At 39.1% G+C, this 23,242-nt stretch overlaps 1 protein-coding gene and 1 pseudogene across 3 annotated transcripts in view; one reads left to right on the forward strand and one right to left on the reverse strand.

Annotated features, from left to right (window-relative positions):
• CHM (CHM Rab escort protein) overlaps positions 1-23,242 on the reverse strand; it is a 193,997-nt gene that overhangs the window by 58,382 nt on the left and 112,373 nt on the right. The window lies entirely within an intron of this gene.
• On the forward strand, positions 16,986-19,030 carry LOC138176816 (large ribosomal subunit protein uL3 pseudogene; annotated as a pseudogene).

Raw genomic sequence — 23,242 nt, forward strand, 5'->3', positions numbered from 1 at the left:
CATTCTGCTCCTCTCATAGGTTCATTGATACAGGCACCCTGGATCTCAGGGGCTGAAAACACCAGGTAATCAGGTACAGACTGCAAAGAGTGGCCACTGCTAAGTCTTCCAGGAGCTACCTGTGCCAACAGCTTCTATTTGTGTATGTACAAAGTCCCTTTGTTGACAAAAAGCAAACAAAAAAACCCAACATGGGATCATTTTCGAAATACAATCATTTCAGAGATGGTGGGCACCATTTCAGCAGGTATTCCTCCTACCTACCTACTTCTTCCAAGTCACTTTTGCTGGCTCATCACCCATTTCACATCCCCTGACTGTGAGTGTCACCCAAGGCTCTGACCTGAGCTCTCTTCTCAGTCTAGACTGTCACTTGGTGACTTCATCAGCTTCCACCAGTTTAATCATCATCTATAACAGATGACTCCCTGATTTATATAGTCAGCCCAAGTCTCTCTCCTGAATCTAGTCCCACAATATCAACCACTTACCAGAATTTCCAACTAGATATCCACAGGCACCTCAAACTCAGTATGTCCAAACCTGAAGGCATTATCTTTTCCCAAAAAGACACCATTTGTCCAATCTTCCTAATTTTGCTTGAAGGTACTATTATTCTAGCAAACTAGATCTGTGCTCTTTGCATTATATTTGATTTTTTCATGTTCTCTCAATATAACCTCAATCTCCAATGAATCGCCAAATCTTAATGTTTCTACCCACAAAATCTCTTGAATCCATTCCCTTCTCTCTAATCATATGGCCATCACTCTGGTTCAGGCCTGCTAAACATCTCACCTAGAACACTGAGATTACCTCCTAATCATTCTCTTTGACTTAAGTCTTTCCCCTCTCTAATCTATTCACCATAATTTTCCACACTGATTCCTTAAAGAGAAACTGATCAAGTCACTCCCCTATTCAAATGCTAGTGGTTTCCTATCATTCCCAGGATTGAATATAAGCTCCTCTGTTTGGTTTTTAAAGACTTTTATAACCTGCTCCCAACATACCTTTCCAGGATTCTCACACATTATCCCCCATTCCACACTCAAAGTGTGGCCAGTCAAAGTGACCCTTTTAGCTCCTGTCGCTGCAACTCTGCACTTACTGCCCCCATGCCTGGAATGCACTCCTCCTCAGTCTCTTAGACTCCCTTGTTTCCTTCAAAACTCTATACCCTAGTCAGGTGAAGTCTTATGCCCTCGGTCACTAGTGCTCCACACATACATCTACTGTGCATAAACTTATTTATATATACTAGGAGACAAGCTCCTTGAGGGCAGGGATGGTACCATTCTTACCTTTGTGTCCCCAGAAATTATCATAGTGCCAGGCACACAGTAGGCACATTATAAATGCTTACAGATTGATTGGTTTTTGCTACCAACTGATGGCAAAAATATCTGAGGAATTAAGAAGGGGTGTGTGTGTGTGTGTGCGTGAGAGAGAGAGAGAGAGAGAGAGAGAGAGAGAGAGAATGCGAGATTGCACTGAGAAGGTTGGAACACCAAATACAACGTCAATCATTTATACGTATTGAGCATGGCTTGGAAAGAACTGTTGGTTACACATCGATCTTTTCAGAAATAATGATCATTGTGTATATGTTCCTTGAATCATGAAGGACAGTAAGAATAGAGCAGGATAGCTGCTTTCCTTCTTGTAGAATGGCATGAATTACTGCACAGAAAATAAAACAAGTCCTTTGTACTTGCATAACTTCCAAAAAATGAAAAATGTTGTATATGTCCATATGATGCATGGAGTGTCTCACATCACTTTAGAATGTCTGCTCCAAGACAGAAGTAACCATGCGTGTGCTATTCAAAAAAGCCCTTAGCATAATATGAACACTCAAGTGACAAACCACCATCACCTGAGGAAGTAAAATTCTTTGTACATAAACCTTTTTATTTTTTTTTAAAGTTGATCTCAAAGGATATGCTTATGATAGAAATGTTTTAAAGAGTCAACAATACAAATGCTTGGATCCAGCTGGTGAATATTCATTTTAAAAAGTATTCGTTAGCTCTTCTATGTGCCAACCACTATGTGGGTTCTGTGGATACAAAGACCAAAATTAAACACTCCCTGCCCTGAAGAAGCTTACGTTCTACTGGAAGGAACAATATGCATACAGGTATGCAAATGCAAAAAATACGTCATTCCAGGAGAGAAAGTACTACCACATAGATGGGGTGAGAGAAGACTTAGAGATAAGTAAAAGGAATGTCTGGCACAAGAAACAGCAAGTAGGCTAGCATAGATGTACAAAGTACAATGGATGGAGAAGGATAATGACATGCAAGAAGAATGCAAAGGTAGGAAAAGGCCAAAAGGTGAAAGTTTTAAATGGCAAAAGACATTACATTTGACCCTAGAGGTAAGAGGAAACCACTTCTGCAGTTACATGGAGGATGAATTGGAGTGAGATGAAGAATTGAGGTAAGGAGACTTATCAGAGGTACTGAAACGATCCATGAAAAACATAATGAGGGCATGACTTAGCATGACGGCTTTGTGAGCAGAGAGAGTGGGTATTTGAGACATGTAAAGAAAGAAATGATAAGATTTTGGCATCTTGGTACACATGGAGTGAGCAAAAGTGAGGAGTCAGGAATGACATCAAGGTTGTCAACTTGGATGACTGAAAAGATGGTGCTGCCTTCAACCTACAAATTGAGTCAAACTTAGCAAATTGTTTTCTCTAGGGCAGTAAATTAAAGGCTAGTATCCTGAAAGTTAATGCCCTGCCACAAATGAACAATTACCCCCAAACTACTATTAAGAACTCTTATAAAATCTCTGCTCTACTGCATTCCAAGTCTTTGAGGCTGAAGCTGGGTAGGCAATCCCAAGGCCTTACTAAGATCCTGATGAAGCTGGTCCTGTTTCCCTATTCCACTTCTGGCAAGGGAGTATGGGTCTATAGGAGAATGATGGGCAAGACTGAGCCAAAAGAACAGCATGTAAGGGATTACTGGTGACCATGGATAGAGCAGCGGCACTTGAGAAGTAGAGTTGCAATTAAGACTACAAAAGACAAACAAGTGAGTGTATGGTGAGAAAATGGGGAGTATAGATGATTCTTTCTATTAGTTTGGCAATGAAAGGGATAAGAAATATAGGACAATAACTAGAGGGGATGTCAGAGTCAAATTAAGGTGGCTTTTTTTTAAAGAATGGGGCAGACACACATTTTTTAGGCAATGGGGAAAGACTTTAAGAAGCAACATAGAAGGAATTTAACATGGGATGAGTTTCTAAAAGGAATGAAATTCAGGACAGAAGAAGGAGTTGGCCCAGGCAAAGAAAAGGGATAATTCTTCCCAAGAGACAGGAATAAAGGGGAAAAAATGAGTAAAAATGTAGAGGAGTTTTGACATGTGGTATGGGGTTGGAAGCTCACAGTAGACATTTTTTTTCAGTAAAGTAAGATAAAGGGGCAACTGCTAAGAGAAAGAAGGGGATAGAGAAAGGAATGGAGGCTAGGGAAGCCATTAGAAGGTTTAGAACATTTCCTGAAAGCAGTAGAAGTAGAATAAAAATTTACCATGCAGTGGTGAGTGCTGGATTGAGACTATAAAACATGAGTCTGTAATGAATCTAGATGAAACAGTGGTAATGACTTCCTCAAGCAGCATTCAGCAGGTTGAATACACAACTTGAAGAGGTCAAATGGCAGGGTGATCTGGAATTTAGTATTGACAGGAAGAGAATGGTGGTAGGACAAAGGAATCAAGGGTAGAAGAGGGAGTACAGTTCAACGGGGCAATGAGAATGTAAAGAATTAGAAGGGAGGAAAAGTACACCAAAGCAGGAATGAGGTAGAAGGATAAAAGACTGTGATCAGAGAGAGAAATTTCTGAGTTCAAAATCAAGGAGGTGGCACAATTATGAGTGACGGTGAGGTCTATGATATTATAATTCCTATGGGTGAATAATGTAAAATAAAACTACAGGTCACAGGAATTGAGGAGATAGATGGACTGGAATGCCATGGAATCTGAGGGGACATCAGCACGAATAGTGAAGTTTCTAAGTATGAGAGCAGGGGTTGGCTTGGAGAGCAAGGCTGTAAGTCAACTGCTAAACTGCTAAAGAAAGGATATAAATTATTTGCAGAGTGGAAGATCATGGCAAGAAGGAATTAAACTACGTAATACAGAAAGAAGGAGAGACTGCTGAGTGGCAGTGGCAGAAGAAATGTCTGAAAGTGACAACAGAGAGCAAGGAGTATGTTACCTACCCATCCCAGTCCAGGAAGTCAGGGGACAGAGGAGAAGAACCACCTGGCACTGAAGAGAATGGACAGTGCTTCAGGCATATGGCAAGAGCTAGGTTTCTATAAACACAAGAAAAAGGAAGGAGCATAAAAAATGGAGGATCACAAAGACTTTGTTAATGATTGTGTGGGAGTTTCCATGGGTTTAATGGAAAGTGAGGTCAGGTAAGGAAAGGGACTGAAGAATAGCAGGATTAAGCTGGATGGGGAAGACTTATTAAGGAAAGGGGATTTCATTTTAAGAAATAACAACTGATTTTCTGGGATTAGTCGAGCAGGAGGTACAAAAAGCTGCTGGCCACAGGTCCTAGGTTTTTTAGCTCTTTACTTCTGAAGTGAAGCTTAAGGACAATGTTGGTAAAGCTATATACCTCTCCAAAATGAGGCAGTTGATGCTAGAAGTCTGGATCCCCAGGAACTGGACTGAATACAAATATGGCACAATCTCAGTAGTTACATTCCAAAACAATTCAGGGATGGGACACACCTAGAAGCTACACCACACACCTGGCACAACACCAGACCTCTGCTTGAAATTTTAGGCTTTACAGTTCAAGACAAGGTGACCTGGAAGTCATGCCTTCTTGATGGGTCATTGAGTAAACAGAGAGAAGAGCAATGGGACTGGAGGCGGGGAGGGAGGTCAGTAAGAAACACCCTACAAAAAGAGATGAAGGAGGAGCAGCTAGGTGGCACAGTGAGTAGAGCACTGGCCCTGGAGTCAGGAGTTCAAATCCAGCCTCAGACACTTAACACAAAACTAGCCGTGTGACCTTGGTTAAGTCACTTAACTCCCAATTGTCCTGCCCTCCCCCCTCCAAAAAGCAAAAAGTAAGAGACAGAGAGAGAGAGAGATGAAAGGCCTGAGTATTTCTTGAAATTCACATGTCACGAGTGAGGGTCATTCAAATGAAGTAGAGTGGGAAGGGAGAGGAGGAGGAACCCTAGACCACACTCTTACCCAGGCTGAATGTTGGTGAGGTCTCCAAGTGAGAAGAAAAGAAGGTACAAGGCAGAGCCTTGGGAGATACCTATGGTTAAGAAGTAGGATGTGGATGATAATACAGAAAAAAAAGATTGAGAAGAAGCAGTCAGAAAGGTAGGAGAAGAACCAAGAAAAGGCTTAGAAACAAAAATCAGTGGAAGAAAGGGTTTCCAAGAAGGGGTAATTCAAGTGTCAAAAGCTGTTGAGAGATGAAGAAAACTGAGTACTGAGAAAAGGTCTTCAGATTTGGCCATTTAAACAATCACTGGTAATTTTGATTGGAGAAATGTTAGTCAAGAAGCATGGTATGTATGTAAAATGAACGTTAGATTTGGAGAGCCCTGGATTGAAATTCTGCCTTGGACCCTCACTAGCTACATGGGCAAGGAATTTTAATTAGAAGCATGCTGTTTTTCAAATTGGCAATAATATCTTCAGTTCCTGCCTCACAGGGCTGTTGTGTGGTACAAATCCGATAATATATGTAAAACTCTTTGGAAACTTTAACTCTTGACTTAAATGTCAATTAAACCAAAATGCTGAAGACAAAGCATTAGTGAATTGCATTAAAGTCCAAAAGGAAGTGAACATGTCATAGCATAAAGGACAATCTTCAAAGCTTTGAACAAAAACCAAATGAGGGGGTCCACACCCAGGTTATCATTGGCATCAGGAACTCCTGGTGGAGAAACTCTCTCTAACTCAGTAACTATCTGGGAGATGTGTGTCTGCCAGAGAGGCCTTAAAGCACTGAGGTTAAGTGACTGGAACAATGGTACCCAGTCAGCGTCACTCAGATGTGGTTTGTGCATGACCTCAAAACTATCGGTGTCAACTTCTCTACTACATCCCCACCAGGGCATTCCTACAGCTGTGCACTAGGTATAAATGCCTATATTAAAGACTATAGGAGTAGTGCCATACCAATTAATTTACCAAAAAACTACTTTATAGAGCTAGAAAAAATAGTAACAAAATTCATTTGGAAGAATAAACGGTCCACAACATCAAGGGAATTAATGAAAAGAAATGCTAGGGAAGGTGAAGTAGCTATACCAGATTTCAATTTGTATTATAAAGCAGCAGTCATCAAAATTACTTGGTACTGGCTGAGGAATAGAGGAGTGGATCAACGGAATAGATTAGGCACACGAGATTCAGAAGTCAATGACTACAGTAATCTATTGTTTGATAAACCCCCAGACCCTGGTTTTTGGGATAAGAACTCACTATCTGACAAAAACTGCTGGGAAAACTGGAATATAGTATGGCAGAAACTGGGCATAGATCATTATCTAACACCATATACCAAAATCAAGTCTAAATGGGTGCATGATCTAGGCATAAAGGTTGATACTGTAAGCAGTCTCCTAAAACAAGGAATAGTTTACCTATCAGACTTGTGGAGAGGGAAAGACTTTATGACTAAACAAGAATTAGAGAACATTATAAAATGTAAAATGGATAATTTTGACTACATGAAATTGAAAAGCTTCTGTACAAACAAAGCCAATGTAACCAAGATTAAGAGGGAGGTGGGAAATTGGGAAAGAATCTTTACAACCTATGTCTCTGACAAAGAACTAATTTCTAAAATATACAGAGAATTGAGTCAAATGTATAAGAATACAAGTCATTCCCCAATTGATAAATGGTCAAAGGATATGAACAGGCAGTTTTCAGAGAAAGAAATTAAAGATATCTATAAGGACATGAGAAATGCTCTAATTCACTATTGATTAGAGAAATGCAAATCAAAACAACTCTGAGGTACCACATCTCACCAGTCAGATTGGCCAAGATGACAAAACAGGAAAATGACAAATGCTGGAGAGGATGTGGGCAAATTGGAACACTAATGCATTGCTGGTGGAGTTGTGAACTGATCCAGCCTTTCTGGGGAGCAATCTGGAATTATGCCTAAAGGGCTATGGGTTATATCCCAAAGAGATCATAGAAATGGGAGAAAGACCCATATGTACAAAAATATTTATAGCAGCTCTTTTTGTGGTGGCAAAGAATTGGAAATTAAGGGGGTGCCCATCAATTGGGGAATGGCTGAACAAGGTGTGGTATATGCATGTTATGGAATACTATTGTGCTATAAGAAACAAGGAGCCGATGGTCTTCATATTTACCTGGAGAGGCTTATACAAACTGATGCTGAGTGAGAAGAGTAGAACCAGGAAAAATTTGTACACAATTACAGACACAATGTGTGTGTGATGACCAGCTTTGATAGACTGGACTCTTCTCAGCAATGAAGTGATATAAGTCAATCCCAAAAGACTCATGATTGAGAGAAATATGTGCATCCAGAGAAAGAACTAAGTTTATATCCAGGTGGAAGCAAAATACCTCATCTTTTTCCTTCTCTTATTTGGTTTTATGTCCTCTTTACCATTTTTCATTCCAGCTGGTACAATCCGTCCTTTTAACCTGACTAATGTATAATGTGAAAGTATTTATAGATCCTATACTTGACTATATGCCGCCATCGGGGGAAGAGGAGGGAGAGAGACAAAATGTGAAACTCAAGGAATTGTGGAATTGAATCCTGTAAACTAAAAGGAAACAAACAAATTAATTTAAATAAATAAAAAAGACAAAAAAAAAAGACTATAGGAGATCAAAACAATGCTCCTAACCCATCACCTTCCAAGCTTACAGTTCATGTTTTAAATCTTCTCTAGAGGCATTACACATATTCCTGCCAAAATTCATTTCTCACATTAATTTAGCTTGTCTTCTTACTACCAGGAAACCCTTAACATCCAATACCAACTTAGAGATTCCACTATGCAGTCCCTCTTGCACACAGTAGGCCTCCATAAAAATATATTGAATTGATTCTGTTCCATTTATAAAAATATTAATTAACATCTAGAATTCATTCCTGGTGGGAACCCATTGTTCAAACATAAGTTTATATAGAAATATAAATTTCTAGATAAGAGTTCAATGATAACAATTCTATTTTCTATGTTCAGGGTAGTTCTCTATTTGAGGCAAAATATCAGCGTCAAATTCATAGTTAAAATTTGTTTCTTTAAGATGCCTTCTTTATTAGTTAAAAAAAAAACTTTTGTGGAGTTGTGAGCTGATCCAACCATTCTGAAGAGCAATTTGCAACTATGCCCAAAGGGCTATAAAAATGTGTATACCCTTTGATCCAGTAATACCGCTTCTAGGGCTGTATCCCAAAGAGATCGTAAAAATGGGAAAAGGACCCACATGTACAAATATATTTCAAGCAGCTCTTTTTATGGTGGCCAAGAACTGGAAACTGAGGGGATGCCCATCAAATAGGGAATGGCTGAACAAACTGTGGTATATGAATGTAATGGAATACTATTGTGCTGTAAGAAATGATGAGCAGGAGGATTTCAGGAAAAAAAAAAAAACCTGAAAAGACCTACATGAACTGATGCTGAGTGAAGTTAGCAGAACCAGGAGAACATTGTACACAGTAAGAGCCACAGTGTGTGATGACTGACTTTGATAGCCTCACCTCTTCTTGGTAATGCAAGAATATAAAACAATCCCAAAAGACTCATGATGGAAAATGCCATCCACACTCAAGAGAAAGAAATATGGAGTCTGAATGCAGATTGAAGCATAGTATTTACTCTCTTTTTTTGTTTTGTTTTTTCTTTCTCGTGGTTCCTCCCATTCGTTCTTATTCTTCTATACAACATGACTAATGTGAAAATATGTTTAATAAGAATGTCTATGTAGAAGGGGGCAGCTAGGTGGCTCAGTGAATAGAGCATTGGCCCAGGAGTCAGGAGAACCTAAGTTCAAATCCAGCCTCAGACACTTAACACAAAAGCTAACCATGTGACCTTGGGCAAGTCACTTAACCCCAATTACCCTCCAAAAAGCAAAAAAAAGTAAAAAGAATGTTTATGTAGAGCTTATACTGGATTGCATGCCATCTTTGGGAGAAGGAAGGGGATGGGGACAGAGAAAATTTATAACTTATGGAAGTGAATGATGAAAACTAAAAATAAATTCATTCATTTATTTTTTTTTTAAAGCAATAGGGGTTAAGTAACTTGCTCAAGGTTACACGGCCAGTTATTTCTGGGTATGGTGATAAGTATCTGAGCCCAGATTCGATCCCCAGGTCATCCCAACACTGGGGCTGGTGCTCTTACTCGCTGAGCCACCTGGCCACCCCTCATTTATTTATTTTATAAAAAGATTTAATTCAGACAGGTAGAGGGAATCATGAAGGAAACTGTACATGCAAAGCATATAAAAATTAGTGTACAATGAGTCTACCAATTTTGTTATGCTAGTAGGTTTTTATTGAGCAGAGGTGTCAAAGGCAGGCTAATGCCTGCAAAACTGAACGTATTAAAATATAACTGGGAAATGTTTAACAAAACAAATAAAAATAAGATACAACATAAAAATGAAACTTTCTGAAAAACACAATACTATCTATACCTACCTCTTAGTTCACACATCCTTCTGTTTTGTTTTTTTCTTCTTAAGTATGAACTAGACAAGCACAAACATTTAAATACACAAAAAACAAAAATAAGGAATATATATGCATTTGTGAACATTTATTATGTACAGTAAGAGGGAGGAAGAAGAAGAGAAGGAGAGCTGATACTTATATAGAGCTTTAAGATTTGCAAAGTCCTTTACAAATATTAAGTCATTTTATCTTCACAGCAACCCTAGAAGGCAGGTGATCTTATTATTCCTATTTTACAGATGAGGAAACTGAGGCAGAGAAAGGCTCAGTGACTGGCCCAGGATCTCACAGCTAATAAGTGACTGCAGTCAAACTGGAACTGAGGTCTTCCTGACTCCAGACCCAGCACTCTATTCACTGTGACACCTAGCTGCCTCAGTTTTTAAAACTGTATACTAAATACAAAATCACTGTTCAGTTATGTTCTTTTGTGAATTTTTTTGTTTTCCTCTGCATTTTTTCACTTTTTACTCAAACTCTTCTTCCTTTTTTAATTTTTACATCACTACTAATATCCCCTAACAGCCACCTTTCCCTCCCTTGTAGCAGACAAAGAGTAAAGTGGAACCAACAGCCAGGTCATGCCTAGCTCTATGCCTGTTGGCCAAGGAGCAGAAAACTCGTGTCACCACCAGTGTTTAAAGACATGCTTGGCCCCTGCTCCAATCAGAGTGCTCTCCTACTTTACCTCTACCTCTTCGAACCCTTTGGATCCCTCAAAACTCTGCTCAGTATGCCCTTCTATATGAAGCCTTTCTAGAATCTGCCAATCTCTTAGCGTTCTCTCTGGCATAAAGTTTCCTGTATTTGTTTTGAATTTCAAGCTCAATATGAGTCAGCAGTGTCACAGAGAAGCTTCATTAAAAGGCAAAATGTCCAGGACTAAGTGAATGACAGTCTCGTTGTAATTTGTCGTACTCAGACTTGGAGAAGCCAGAGAACATCCAGAGAAGGGCAACCAAGATAGTAAAGAAGCTAAAGCGCAGGGACAGCTAGGTGGCACAGTGAATAGAGCACCAGGCTGAATGGGCAGACATAGCAGAAGTCCCCTCTGCCACCCACCCCCCATATCCACTGAAGTCTTCGAGAAAAGGCTGAATTGACTATTTACTGTGTATGTTGTAGAGGGGATTTTTGTTAAGGTATGGGTTGGACAACAAGGGCAGCTATATGGAGCAATGGATAAAGTCCTGGGCCTGGAGTTAGGAAGTCTGAGTTCAAATCCAGCCTCAGACACTTTTGAGCTGTGTGACCCTGGGCAAGTCACTTAATCCTGTTTGCCTCAGTTTCCTCATCTGTAAAAGGAGCTGGAGAAGAAAATGGCAAACTTCTCCAGTACCTTTGCCAAGAAAACCCCAAATGGGGTCATGAAGAGTTGGACAGAACTGAAAAAATCACTGAATGACAATATGGGTAGGAAATGATGTCCCCAGAGAGTCCCTTCTTTTTTTTTTTTTTCAAAGCAATTGGGGTTAACTTGCTCAAGGATACAAGGCCAGTTTTTTTTGTGTGGGTGTTAAGCATCTGAGGCCAGAACCGATCCCAGGTCCTCCCGACTCCGGGGCCAGCGCTCTTATTCACTGCGCCACCTAGCCGCCCCCAGAGAGTCCCTTCTAAGCCAGATTCTGAAATCCTAAGAAAAGGTATGTGACCTTGCTATATTTGATGCAATAGGTCCTAGAGGTTCTTGGGTACCAGTGACAGGACAGTATGGAATAGGGGGGATTAGGATCTGGGAGATTACTAAAGAGATTACTGAAGTTCAGGTCACAGGCAACATAGTCAGGGACTTGCACTAAGGCAGTTCAAAGGGAACCAAGAGGCCTAAAATGAGCAACATTTTAAACAAACAAACAACAGAATCTGGTAATAAATAAAATGTGATTTTTACAAAAAGGAGAAACAGAAACAATTGTACAATTCTAGCAGAGGTGATGAGAATAACAGCTGTATGACCACCAGCTGTGGGTGGTGTCCCCAGGAGGCCGGAGACTTTCACAGCAAGTGAAAAACCAAAGGCATCTGCTAAGTCATCCTCAGCGGTAACACTGGCTGGGTCACAATGGCGGCTTAGTATTAGTTTGGGTTAATGGCGGAATGTCTCTGAGAATATCCACAATAAGTTTAAGTGGCCACAATCTGCTGAGAGACATGCGATCACATTCTGCTTTCCCTGGATGTATCCTTTCATGGCTTATGTCACTGAACTCACATGAAAGTGTTGTCATGCATGCAAAATAAGAGATACAAATTATTACAAAAGAAAAAATGTTTTAGAAAGGCAAAGTGAGTATGAGGTTGGTAAAACTCTAAAGCGTAAATTCATTTTAACAGGTGGGGAGGAAAAAAGAGGCTACAAATAGCTAGGTTTGAGAATTATTTATGGGTTTCCATTTTGAATGAACTATAAGCAGCAACAGCAATAATCAGGAATTATTTGTAAATTTATAGGTCTTTTTGTCTCTTACCTGAGATGTATACCTATCTCTAAGAAATGTGTCCTGGATAAATGAAGAGGCATAATCCCCAATTTACATCCCACTTACTTAGAACACTCAAGCATTTGGTGCTTCCCCTGGTCTATGTTTCACTCGCTCAAAGATGTTTTTCCAAACCTATCAGAAGGTTTGAAGGGATATAGAAATGAGGATAGGCTTTCTGGCAGAAAGCAAGGCTGGTCTCTATCTACATGAAGCAAATACTGGGGTTCTGCTGGTGGAGAGGAAAGAAACACTTTTTTTTGTCATTTGGGAAGAAGCTTGTTAAATAAATGAGAAAATTAAAATTTATCTTTCTATTCCTAAGACTTGAAAGAAAAAAAATCTGTTTTATTGCATAGTAATTTAAAAATGCTAACTTTTTAATGACTTGTTTTTGTTTTCTAGATGTATTTTTTATTTTAAAATAAACTGGCTGGACTTGAGAGTCAGAAGAGCTAGATACAAATCCTGCATTTGAAAGTACTAGTCTCAGATCCAGTTTTCTTCTCTGGGAGATGAGAAACCCAGTCACAGGTATATTGTGATGACTGAGTGAAATAATATGTCAGAAAGCAGTATGGAGACAGCAGCAATTATGAAGTACAGCATGTTTGTGGGTGGCAAGGTATCAGGAGAGCCGATTTTCAAGTTTGTTCAGCCCTGTAACAGAGTGGCCAAGACTTCTACTACTCTCTTGCATTCAGCCAAAAAAAAAGTAAAATCCAAGAGCAAATATTCTTCAGTATGTCACAGTGTATTTTTCACTTAAAACAACAAAGCCAGGATTATCTTGTTCCTAAAGAAAGATGCCAAACAGTTCTTAAAGCTATGGTAAGTATTAGAAATATTTCTGGTTCTATTTCAAAGAAGTTTTACACTGTAAACTATCTGTCATCTCAACTGTGATATGCTCAGGCAAAATTTACTGCACCAACCGAACTCCCACAGCAGAGCCAAATGCCTTGGTATATCTGGAATACAACATAACTCTTTGATGCCATTAACCACAAAAGAAAGACACTTAACCCAGTATTACTCTAATTAACTGGCTGCTGCCTGCAACCGTGACTCAGGTTTCGCTGAAAGATAGCACTAACTCTGGACTCAAGTTCAACTTTGCCCTGGTGACATCAAATCACATTACAGCTAAATGAACAGTTGTGAAAATTTTGGGCCCAGTAGCCCCCGTCCCACGTAGCCTTTAAATGTAATTTCAGTTCCTATCGAGGAGGGCATCAGCCATTATAACTTTTTATACAGCTACAAAACAATAGGACCAGTTAATTGCTGAACTTTTGACAGCACTGTGCATGATGATTTATGAGTTTGTATATAATTTGATTATTCTATTAATTCTGCTGATTATTGTTTCAGCTAATACAGTGAAGGTCACGTCCAAAATAAATCTTCATTACATTTCACAGAAAGTAACTGCCTCCAAGTAGTTGTTTTCTTTAATTAAACACTAATGTAACAAGAAAAAAAATAGGCTTCAGGGTTGGTGCATCTGTTGCTACAAGAGAAATGTACTATACTGATGTTAAAATAGCCAATGCTAACATAAACACACAGAAAGCTTCTCCTCCTCAACCTGGCTGTTCAACAACAAACCACTTCCTAAACACGTTCCTTTTGATCAATTCAAAAAGTACTAATGACTAAGAAACCAAATTCATACCACACAACTAGGAGACTAAAAAAAACATCTGCTTCCAACTCACAAGTAAAATGCAATATGATATTTTCATTTCTAAACTTATATATGTAGTATTCTGTGTAAGAAAAATGAATAGGAGTCTTTGTCACAACTGTGGTTTTTCTAAAGGTGGCAAGAGACTTTCTCTATCCTTAAAGATGAATACTGGGCAGCAGGCTCTGAGACTTCTGGAGAGAGATCAGAGAAAAAAGTGGCAAGGTACCACATTAATACATTATCCTCATTCAAGCTTATTTTTGTACACAGAACACACTGTATCCAGAATTTCATGTTTTATTTCCATGGTTCTCAAAGGTCTCAAGACCCTCAGCATTTCTTAGATTACAATGTCCTACCTAAAAAGAAAATATACCGTCAAGACATAAAACAACTACTTCAAACTGGCAAGACTAATAGAAAAATGAAAGGGCATTCCCAAACTCAATATTTAAAGGGCACGTAAAGTTTAGCTGAATAAAGTTGTTTTAGGCCAAAGTAATATAAATGAACATTTGGTTGCAATGTGTATATGGGATGCACGAAACTGAAGATTGGGAGGGTGGGAGAAGATCACATATTCATATATTTTTTTTAAACTGGATCTCTACATCTTGATCAGACTGGAAGCATAAGGGCTACATATAGGTCAAATCACCTCCTACTGATCTGCATGGGAATTTTGACATGCTCTGTTTATTCCATTCTTTCTTAATTTTTTTTTTTTTTTAGGATAGAAAGCAAGGCAATTGGTATTAAGTGACTTGCCCAAGGTCACACAGCTAGTAAGTGTTAAGTGTCTGAGGTCATATTTGAACTCGGGTCCTCCTGCCTCCAGGGCCGGTGCTCTACTCACTGTGCCACATAGCTGCCCCGACCTGCTCTGTTTCTAATCTGAATCAGTTCATTTCTCCTTAGACAACCTGGTCCCCTCCTGTTCCTTTCCCTCACTCCTGGGAGTTCATAATGCTGATGGCAAACCTAATAAGGACACCTGTTCAACACGGCCCAGTGCAGCTCTGAACTCCTAAATTCAAAAGATCTGCCAGCCTTAGCCTCCCTGGGAACTGAGATTACAATGGGTCACCAGGGCCAGCTTCAGACTCCTATCTTGATTACTTCACATGCCAACTCCATTTATATCTCTCGAAAATAAATTATGAGACTTGATAAACAAGATGAAGGACTAGACATATTCTCTGATCCCCACAATTTCTCAAACCTTTTCAAAACAGAAATTATGTACCAAAGACACAGCAACATCAGCTGTCTCCGTGGTTAAGAAAACAAAACTCTACAATCTGTTGATTACAAGGAACACATTCAAAAAACAAAGATAAGTGCAAAATAAAACGAAGAGGATAGAAAAAATTTATTATACATCAAGTGAATCCAAAAAAAGGAGGACTTGCAATCATACTATATGACAAAGCAAAAACAACCATTCAAAAAATAAAAAGGGATAAATAAGGAAATACATTATGTTGAAAGGAACCATAGACAACTAACCAATAGCAAAAAGAAATGTATATGCTCCAAATGCCTTAGGATACAAATTCATAAAGGAAACGTCAATTGAAATACAAGACATAAACGGTAACATAATAATGACAGGAGACTTCAACACCTCTCAGTTTTGGATGAGTCTGATGAAAAAATAAACAAAAAGGAAAATATGGAACTGAACATGTTACTGGAATAACTACAGTTAAAAGACTTATATCATCTTCTAAATAGGGATATATTTATTTCTTAGTATCACATGTAAATTTTACAAAAACTGACCATGTATTTGGGAACAGAAATATTGTAAACAAATATAAAAAAAGCAAAAACAGTTCATATATACTTTATAGACCACAACACAATAAGAAGTCATTGGTTCAGGGATCACAAACAAAAAACAGTCTCAGATGGAGACTTAACAATGAAATCCTAAATAATGAATGGATCAAAGAACAAATCATAGAAACAAGGAATGATTATGTGAAAGAAAATGATGATGACAAAGAACATGCCAAAATGTCTGGAATGCAGCTAAAGCAATCCTCAGGGGAAAAATCATATCCCGACAAACATACATTAACAAAACAGAAAGTGAGAGAATTAACGAACTAAATATGCATTTAAAAATTAAAGATAACAAATAAATCTAAAATGAGCACAAAAGAGGAGGTATTAAAAATTAGAAGAGAAATTGATAAATTAGAAACAAAAAAACCTGTAAAAACAATGAATAAAATTAAAATCTGTTTCTTTGAAAAGACTAATAAAATTGATAAAACTTTAGCTAATCTAATTAAAAGAAGACAGAAAACCAAATAAATAAAATAGCAAATAAGTGAAGTGAAGCCATAACAAAACCAGAAGATATAAAAAGAATGATCAAACCATATTATGCACAATTATATGATTAAAAAAAATTGAGACACAAAATAAAGAGGAATACTTTCAAAAATATAAAATATTCAAACTATCAGAAAACTAGATTAAGATCTTAAATAATCCAATCTCAGAAATGGAAATAGATCTAGCTATAAAGGAACCACTAAAGAAAAAAAAATCCAGGTCTTAAAGGATTCACAGTAAAATTCTAATTAAACTTTTAAAAATAATTAGTACCTATACTTCACAAATTATTTTCAAAAATTGAGAAAGTACACTATCAGGATCTTTTTATGAGATAAATATAGTCCTAATACCTAAACCAGGAAAAGGAAAAAAATAGAAGGAAAATTATGGATCAATATCATTAATGAATATTGATTTAAAAATTTTCAACAAAATCTTGTCAGACTATGGCATTTTATCCAAGAAATCATTCATTATAAACAAGTGCGATTTATACCAGGGATGCAAGAATGATTTAACACTATGAGAACAATCAACATAATTAATCATATTGAAAGCCAAAATATGGAAAAGCACATGATTATCTCAACAGATGCAGAAAAAATCCTTGACAAAGTACACCAGTTCTTATGCTAAAAATCTTTCAAATTGTAGACACAAAGGTATCTTTTTTTTTTTTTGCTTTTGCTATTTAGAGGGGAGAAGACAGGGCAATTAGGGTTAAGTGACTTGCCCAAGATCACACCACTAGTAAGTATTAAGTGTCTGAGGCCAAATTTGAACTCAGGTCCTCTTGATTCCAGGGCCAGTACTCTATTCACTGCACCACCTAGCTGCCTCGGAATCTTCTTTTTTAATATCATAAAAGGTATCTATCTAAAACCAGATACACTAGAATCTTCTCCAATAAAAAGAGGAGTGAAGCAAAGATGTTCACTTTTCCCACTATTATTTGATATAATTCTTGAAATACTGGCAGCAGCAAAATAAGAGAAAGAAATAAAAGGCATAAAATTTTGTAAAGAAGAAGTAAAACTATCCCAATTTGCTGATGATATGATGGTATATTTGGAAAATTCTAGGGAATCAGCAAAGATACTAATTGAGATAATAGCTTCATCAAAATTGCAGGCTACATTAAAAACCTTCAAAAATCAAAAGCATTTCTACATAAAAATACTATGCCCCAAGAAGCAAAAACAGAAAGAGAAATCTCATTCCAGATAGCTATAAAATATCTGGGGATCAATTTACCAAAGTACACAAAAGACAACAGATTCAATTGCCAAGTGCTTAGAATTAGGGTTAGAAATAAAGAATCACTTAAATAGTCAGAGGAATAGTCAGTGGGGAATGGCTAAACAGATTGGCACATGAATGCAATGAAATATTACTGTCTATAAGAAATAATGGGTGTCGCTGTCTTCCAACCTGCCTCAGTGGCAGGAGCAGGTGCAACGGTGCCAGCATGTCCCACAGGAAGTTCTCGGCTCCCAGGCATGGGTCTCTGGGCTTCCTGCCTAGAAAGAGAAGCAGCAGACACCGAGGAAAGGTGAAGAGCTTCCCCAAAGATGACCCCACCAAGCCCATCCACCTGACAGCCTTCCTGGGCTATAAGGCCGGCATGACCCACATCGTGTGGGAGGTGGACAGGCCTGGCTCGAAGGTCAACAAGAAGGAAGTCGTTGAGGCCGTCACTATTGTGGAGACACCCCCCATGGTCACTGTAGGCATCGTGGGCTACGTGCAGACCCCCTGGGGTCTGCGCAGCTTCAAAACCATCTTTGCTGAGCACATCAGTGATGAGTGTAAGAGGCGGTTCTATAAGAACTGGCATAAGTCCAAGAAGAAGGCCTTCACCAAGTACTGCAAGAAGTGGCAGGACGATGACGGCAAAAAGCAGCTGGAGAAAGACTTCAGCAGCATGAATCAGTACTGCCAGGTGATCCACATCATTGCCCACACCCAGATGCACCTGCTGCCTCTGAGGCAGAAGTCCCACCTGATGGAGATCCAGGTGAATGGCGGCAGCGTGGCTGAGAAGCTGGACTGGGCCCAGGAGAAGCTGGAACAGCAGGTGCCTGTGTCCACCGTGTTTGGGCAGGACGAGATGATTGATGTCACTGGAGTGACCAAGGGGAAGGGCAACAAAGGTGTCACCAGCCGCTGGCACACAAAGAAACTGCCCCGAAAAACCCACCGAGGCCTGCATAAGGTGGTGTGCATTGGAGCTTGGCATCCTGTCCGCGTGGCCTTCTCTGTGGCTCAAGCTGGTCAGAAGGGCTACCATCATCAACAAGAAGATCTACAAGATTGGCCAGGGCTACCAGATCAAGGATAGCAAGTTGATCAAAAACAACGCGTCCACCTATTACAATCTGTCTGACAAGAGCATCAACCCTCTGGGAGGCTTCGTCCACTAGTGGAGTGACCTATGACTTTGTCATGCTGAAAGGCTGTGTTGTTGGGACCAAGAAGCGTGTCCTCACCCTGCGGAAGTTGCTGCTGGTACAGACCAAACGTTGTGCCCTGGAGAAGATCAACCTGAAGTTTATCGACACCACCTCCAAATTTGGTCACGGTCGGTTCCAGACCATAGAGGAGAAGAAAGCTTTCATGGGACCACTCAAAAAAGACCGTGTTGCAAAAGAAGAAACTGCCTAGTTTTTGCAGATCAATGTGGAGCTGGTGGATTCACAATAAAATTTTCAAAATTCAAAAAAAAAAGAAAAAGAAATAATGGGTGTCAACCCCAATTGCCTTCCAAGAGAAAGGCAAAAAAAAAAAAAAAGAGAATGGGTGTGATGAGAAGCATAGAAAAATCTACATGAACTGATGCAGAGTGAAGTAAACAGAGCCAGGAAAACAATACACATTATGACTACAACAATGAAAATGGGAAGAACCACCACACACTAAAAACTCAAAAGTGAATGTAACAGAACTACAAAGATTAAGCAAAACTCAAATAAGGTCTAAGAGGTCACCCACTATCTACCCCTTCATGAAAGTAGGAAAACCACAGGCATGACATACTGCACATGTTTTTGGACTTCTTCACTGTAGTGACTGGTCATGCTGACTTTTTTTCCTTTTTAAAAATTACACTTGTTATGTGATGGGGAGAGAGTTACTGGGGATAACTGATGATGTAAGAAAGAGAAGACATCAATACAAACTTATTTTAAAATCAGCAATCAATACTGAGTTTATCACTGGCATTTTTCTAACTGTTCATGGTTTTATAACTGCTTTGAGTTTCCAACCTCTGTCAGAGAATCCATTAAGTGTCAGCAATATCTAAATATACTGCTTAGAACTATCCTGGCCACATACACAAATGGCTCCTGAAGAATTTCACTGAGATCTCAGTGACAGCACCAGCATCATATCATGCTTCCAAATGGTGAGCAGCAACATTCACTGAGTACAAGTGAAGTAGTGAGCAGGTCAGCTTCCACAAAATCTACTTGTGAAGTCATTTGGCTATTTTGTGTTGAGCAGACAATTTACAGAATGTGGAAGGGATCTCAATGGCTGCCACATCACACTACTGACTCCTACTGAGCCTGTAGTCCACTAAATCTACAGATCTTTTTCCAGACAAATGTCTCTCTAATCACATCTCCCCTTCCTCTACTTATGAAGTTGATTTTTTTTGTACTGAAGTCCTGAATATTTTTATAATTTTATATTTGCCCTTACAGAATTTCAATTTATTACGTTCAGCCCAATATCCTAGTCCAAGAGTCAGCAAACTCTAGTCCAGGGCCAGGTGCTTTCTGTTTTTGAATGATTTCAGAAACTCAGCATGATTTTTACACTTTAAAAGATTTTATTGTATTTTAAAATGTAAAAACCATTCTTAAGTCATAGGCTTGACAAAAACAGGCCATGGCGTTGCCCCTGCAGCCTTGTTTGCCTGTCCCTGCTCTAGTCTTTCAGGATCTTTTGGGATCTTGACTCTAACATTGCCAAACCCGAGGGTCTTTTCTCAGTCCCAACTCTTCTTTCCCCGTCTGCTGCAAGTGACACTGCTGATCACTCTCTCCTCTCCCCCTCTGACTCCTCCTTCTCCATCTTCTTTGCTGGCTCATCGTCCACATCACGTCCCCTAAGTGTGGATGCTCCTGCAGGTTCTGCCCTATCCCCCATAACCTCATCAGCTCCCAAGGGTTTAACCAGCACCTTGATGCAGACGACCTCCATGTTGCAACGTCTCCCCCGAGCTTCAGTCCTGGATCATCAACTATCTACCAGCCATTTCCAACTGGACATCCCGGAGATATCTTAAACGCAACACAGCCAAAAATGGAATTATTTTATTTCTGCCAAAAACCTTTCCCTTTTTCCAAACTTTCCTATATCTGAGGAAGGTGCCACCATCTTTCTAGTCTCCTGGGCTCGTAACCTCAACATTATCCAGTTGTCACAGCTTGCCATTCCTTACCACTGTTGAAAGCATCACCATTCATCCAGTCACCCAGGTTCACAACTTCAGAGTCGATCTCAAGTCCTCTCTCCCTTATCCCCAATATCCCATCACTTGCCAAGTCTGGGGTAGCTAGTTGGTGCAGTAGATAAGAGTAGCAGGCCGGGAGTCAAGGAGACATGAGTTCAAATCCTTCAGACAATTCCTAGCTGTGTGACCCTGGGCAAGTCACTTAACCTCTCAGCCTCAGTTTTCTGAGCTGTAAAATGGAGATCATAGCAGCATCCACCTCTCAGGGATGTTGGGAGGATCAAATTAGATAGTATCTATAAGTCACTTTTAAACCTTAAAGTGCCACATGTCAGTCATTAGCTATTATATCTTACCAATTCTCCCCTCACAACATCTCCCATATCCATCACACAGCCATGACCTAGAATCTGGTTTGGATTACTTCTCATCTGGGCTGTTGCAAATAGCTTCCTCACTGAGCCCATTGTCTCACACTTTTCCCCTTTCCAATCTCTCCACTACAGAGCTGCCAAGGGATAGTCCTAAAGCCTAGATCTAACCAGGCTACACCCCAACTCAAACTCCAGTGTTCCCCGTTATGCAGAGGATCAAATACAAATTCTTCTCTTTGGCACTGAAAGCCCTTCCCAACCTGCTTTTCCATATTTCTTATACACCTGTATATGCCCTTTTTGTGCAGGCTTCTATTTAACCAAACTCACCTTTCTGCTGTTCGTCAACATGAAATTCTATCTCCTATCTTACTCTCCCCCATTCCTAGAAGGCACCACTCCTTCCTCTACCTTTGAAAAGCCCTAGTTCCCTTCAAACCTCAACTCAAAAGTCACCACTTACATGAGGCTTTTCCCAGCCCACTGAATTGCTAATTCCTCCAGCTTCCAGATTACCTTTTTATCTTTTTTAAAATACATTTGTGTATACTCTACAATTAAAAGTCTTAGGGAGATGCCGAAAGTAGTGGTTCACAAAGTGAGGTTTACAGAACCCTGGGGGACCCCAAAAGACCCTTTGGTCTTGGTGGTCTATGAAGTCAAAACTATTTTTATAACAATACTATGACATTATTTGCCTTTTTCACAGTCATTATTCTCACAAGTAAACAGTGGGGTTTTCCAGAGGTTACATGACCTGTGAATTAAAGATTTAGCTGCAAACACATTGAGATTCAGTTAATATCTCATCTTCAAACTTATACTTTTGCCTTACAAACAGAAAAAACTCCAGATGTGGTTAGACTTGTTGTTTTGCTTATATTCATCTGGTACCAGGATTAACTAATCATTGAAGATCTTTGACATAAATGCCTGGCAACAAAAACAGGGGGTGCTGAAATATTCAAAATGTAGAACTTTTGTGAACTTCATGGCTTATTCTGAAATAACTGTGTTGATATTTGCACTGATGATAGAAAAAAATGGTGAATACAACTGCTGGCACCTTAGCACAAATCCAGGGCACCAAAATGTACTAAGAATCACTGCATTCTTCACTGCCACGCACACACAGTTTAAAAAAATAATCCAGTTTCACTGAAGAGTGTCCTCGGAACAATAAAAATTATTAATTTAATTCCATTTTGATGCATGTGTACACATCTTTTTTAATATTCTGTGTGATAAAATGGGAGGTACCCACAAAACCTTTCTGCATATGAAAGCATGAAGGTTGTCTTGAGGAAAAATGCTTGTACAATTGAGCTGCAAGATGAACTAGCAGCTTTTTTGCAAGTAACACAATTTTTACTTGAAAGAATGACTAACAAATAAACTATGCTTCTTTAGACTTGGGCATTTGGCAGGCATTTTCTTGAAAATGAACAAAGTAAGCCTGTCACTTCAAGGAAAACAACTGACTATTTCTTGCCAATAAGAAAACTCAAGCATTTGAGAGAAAATTCAAATTTTGGAAAACTTGTAACAGCCACCAAGAACTTGACAATTTCTCAACACTTGAAGACTTTTCTGATGAGATCAGTGGTGATATTAACAAATGTGATTTTGATGCTGTATATTGCAAAGTGTCAACATTTGGAAGATTTAGTGAATAGAGTATTGGCCCTGGAGTCAGGAGGACCTGAGTTCAAATCCGCTCTCAGAAGCTTGACACACTTACTAGCTGTGTGACTTTGGGCAAGTCACTTAACCCCAATTGCCCTCCAAAAAAAAAAGGCAAAAAACCATTTTTAGAAGATTTATATAACTCAGAGAACTTATATTTTCCAAATGATCAATGCACGAAGTTACAAAATCATGCATGGGTAAAAGATCCATTCAAAGTACAAAATAGACCACTGGATTTTATTCATGGATAAAAAGACCCATTCACAGTACAAGACAGAGCAACAGATTTAAATGTAAGAGAGTACAAAAAGATAATTCACATAAGTTCAGACTCCATATTGCAACTAACCTGTAACAAACTGCCACTTGATGAATTCTGGTTGTAGAACCAAAGAAGAGTTCAAAGAGAAATATCCATTATGATCTG

This window comes from Petaurus breviceps, unplaced genomic scaffold (genome assembly GCF_028583685.1).
Source record: "Petaurus breviceps papuanus isolate PSGF00001 unplaced genomic scaffold, PetGlider_PUasm1.0 90205, whole genome shotgun sequence".
In the NCBI taxonomy this organism is placed as follows: domain Eukaryota; kingdom Metazoa; phylum Chordata; class Mammalia; order Diprotodontia; family Petauridae; genus Petaurus; species Petaurus breviceps.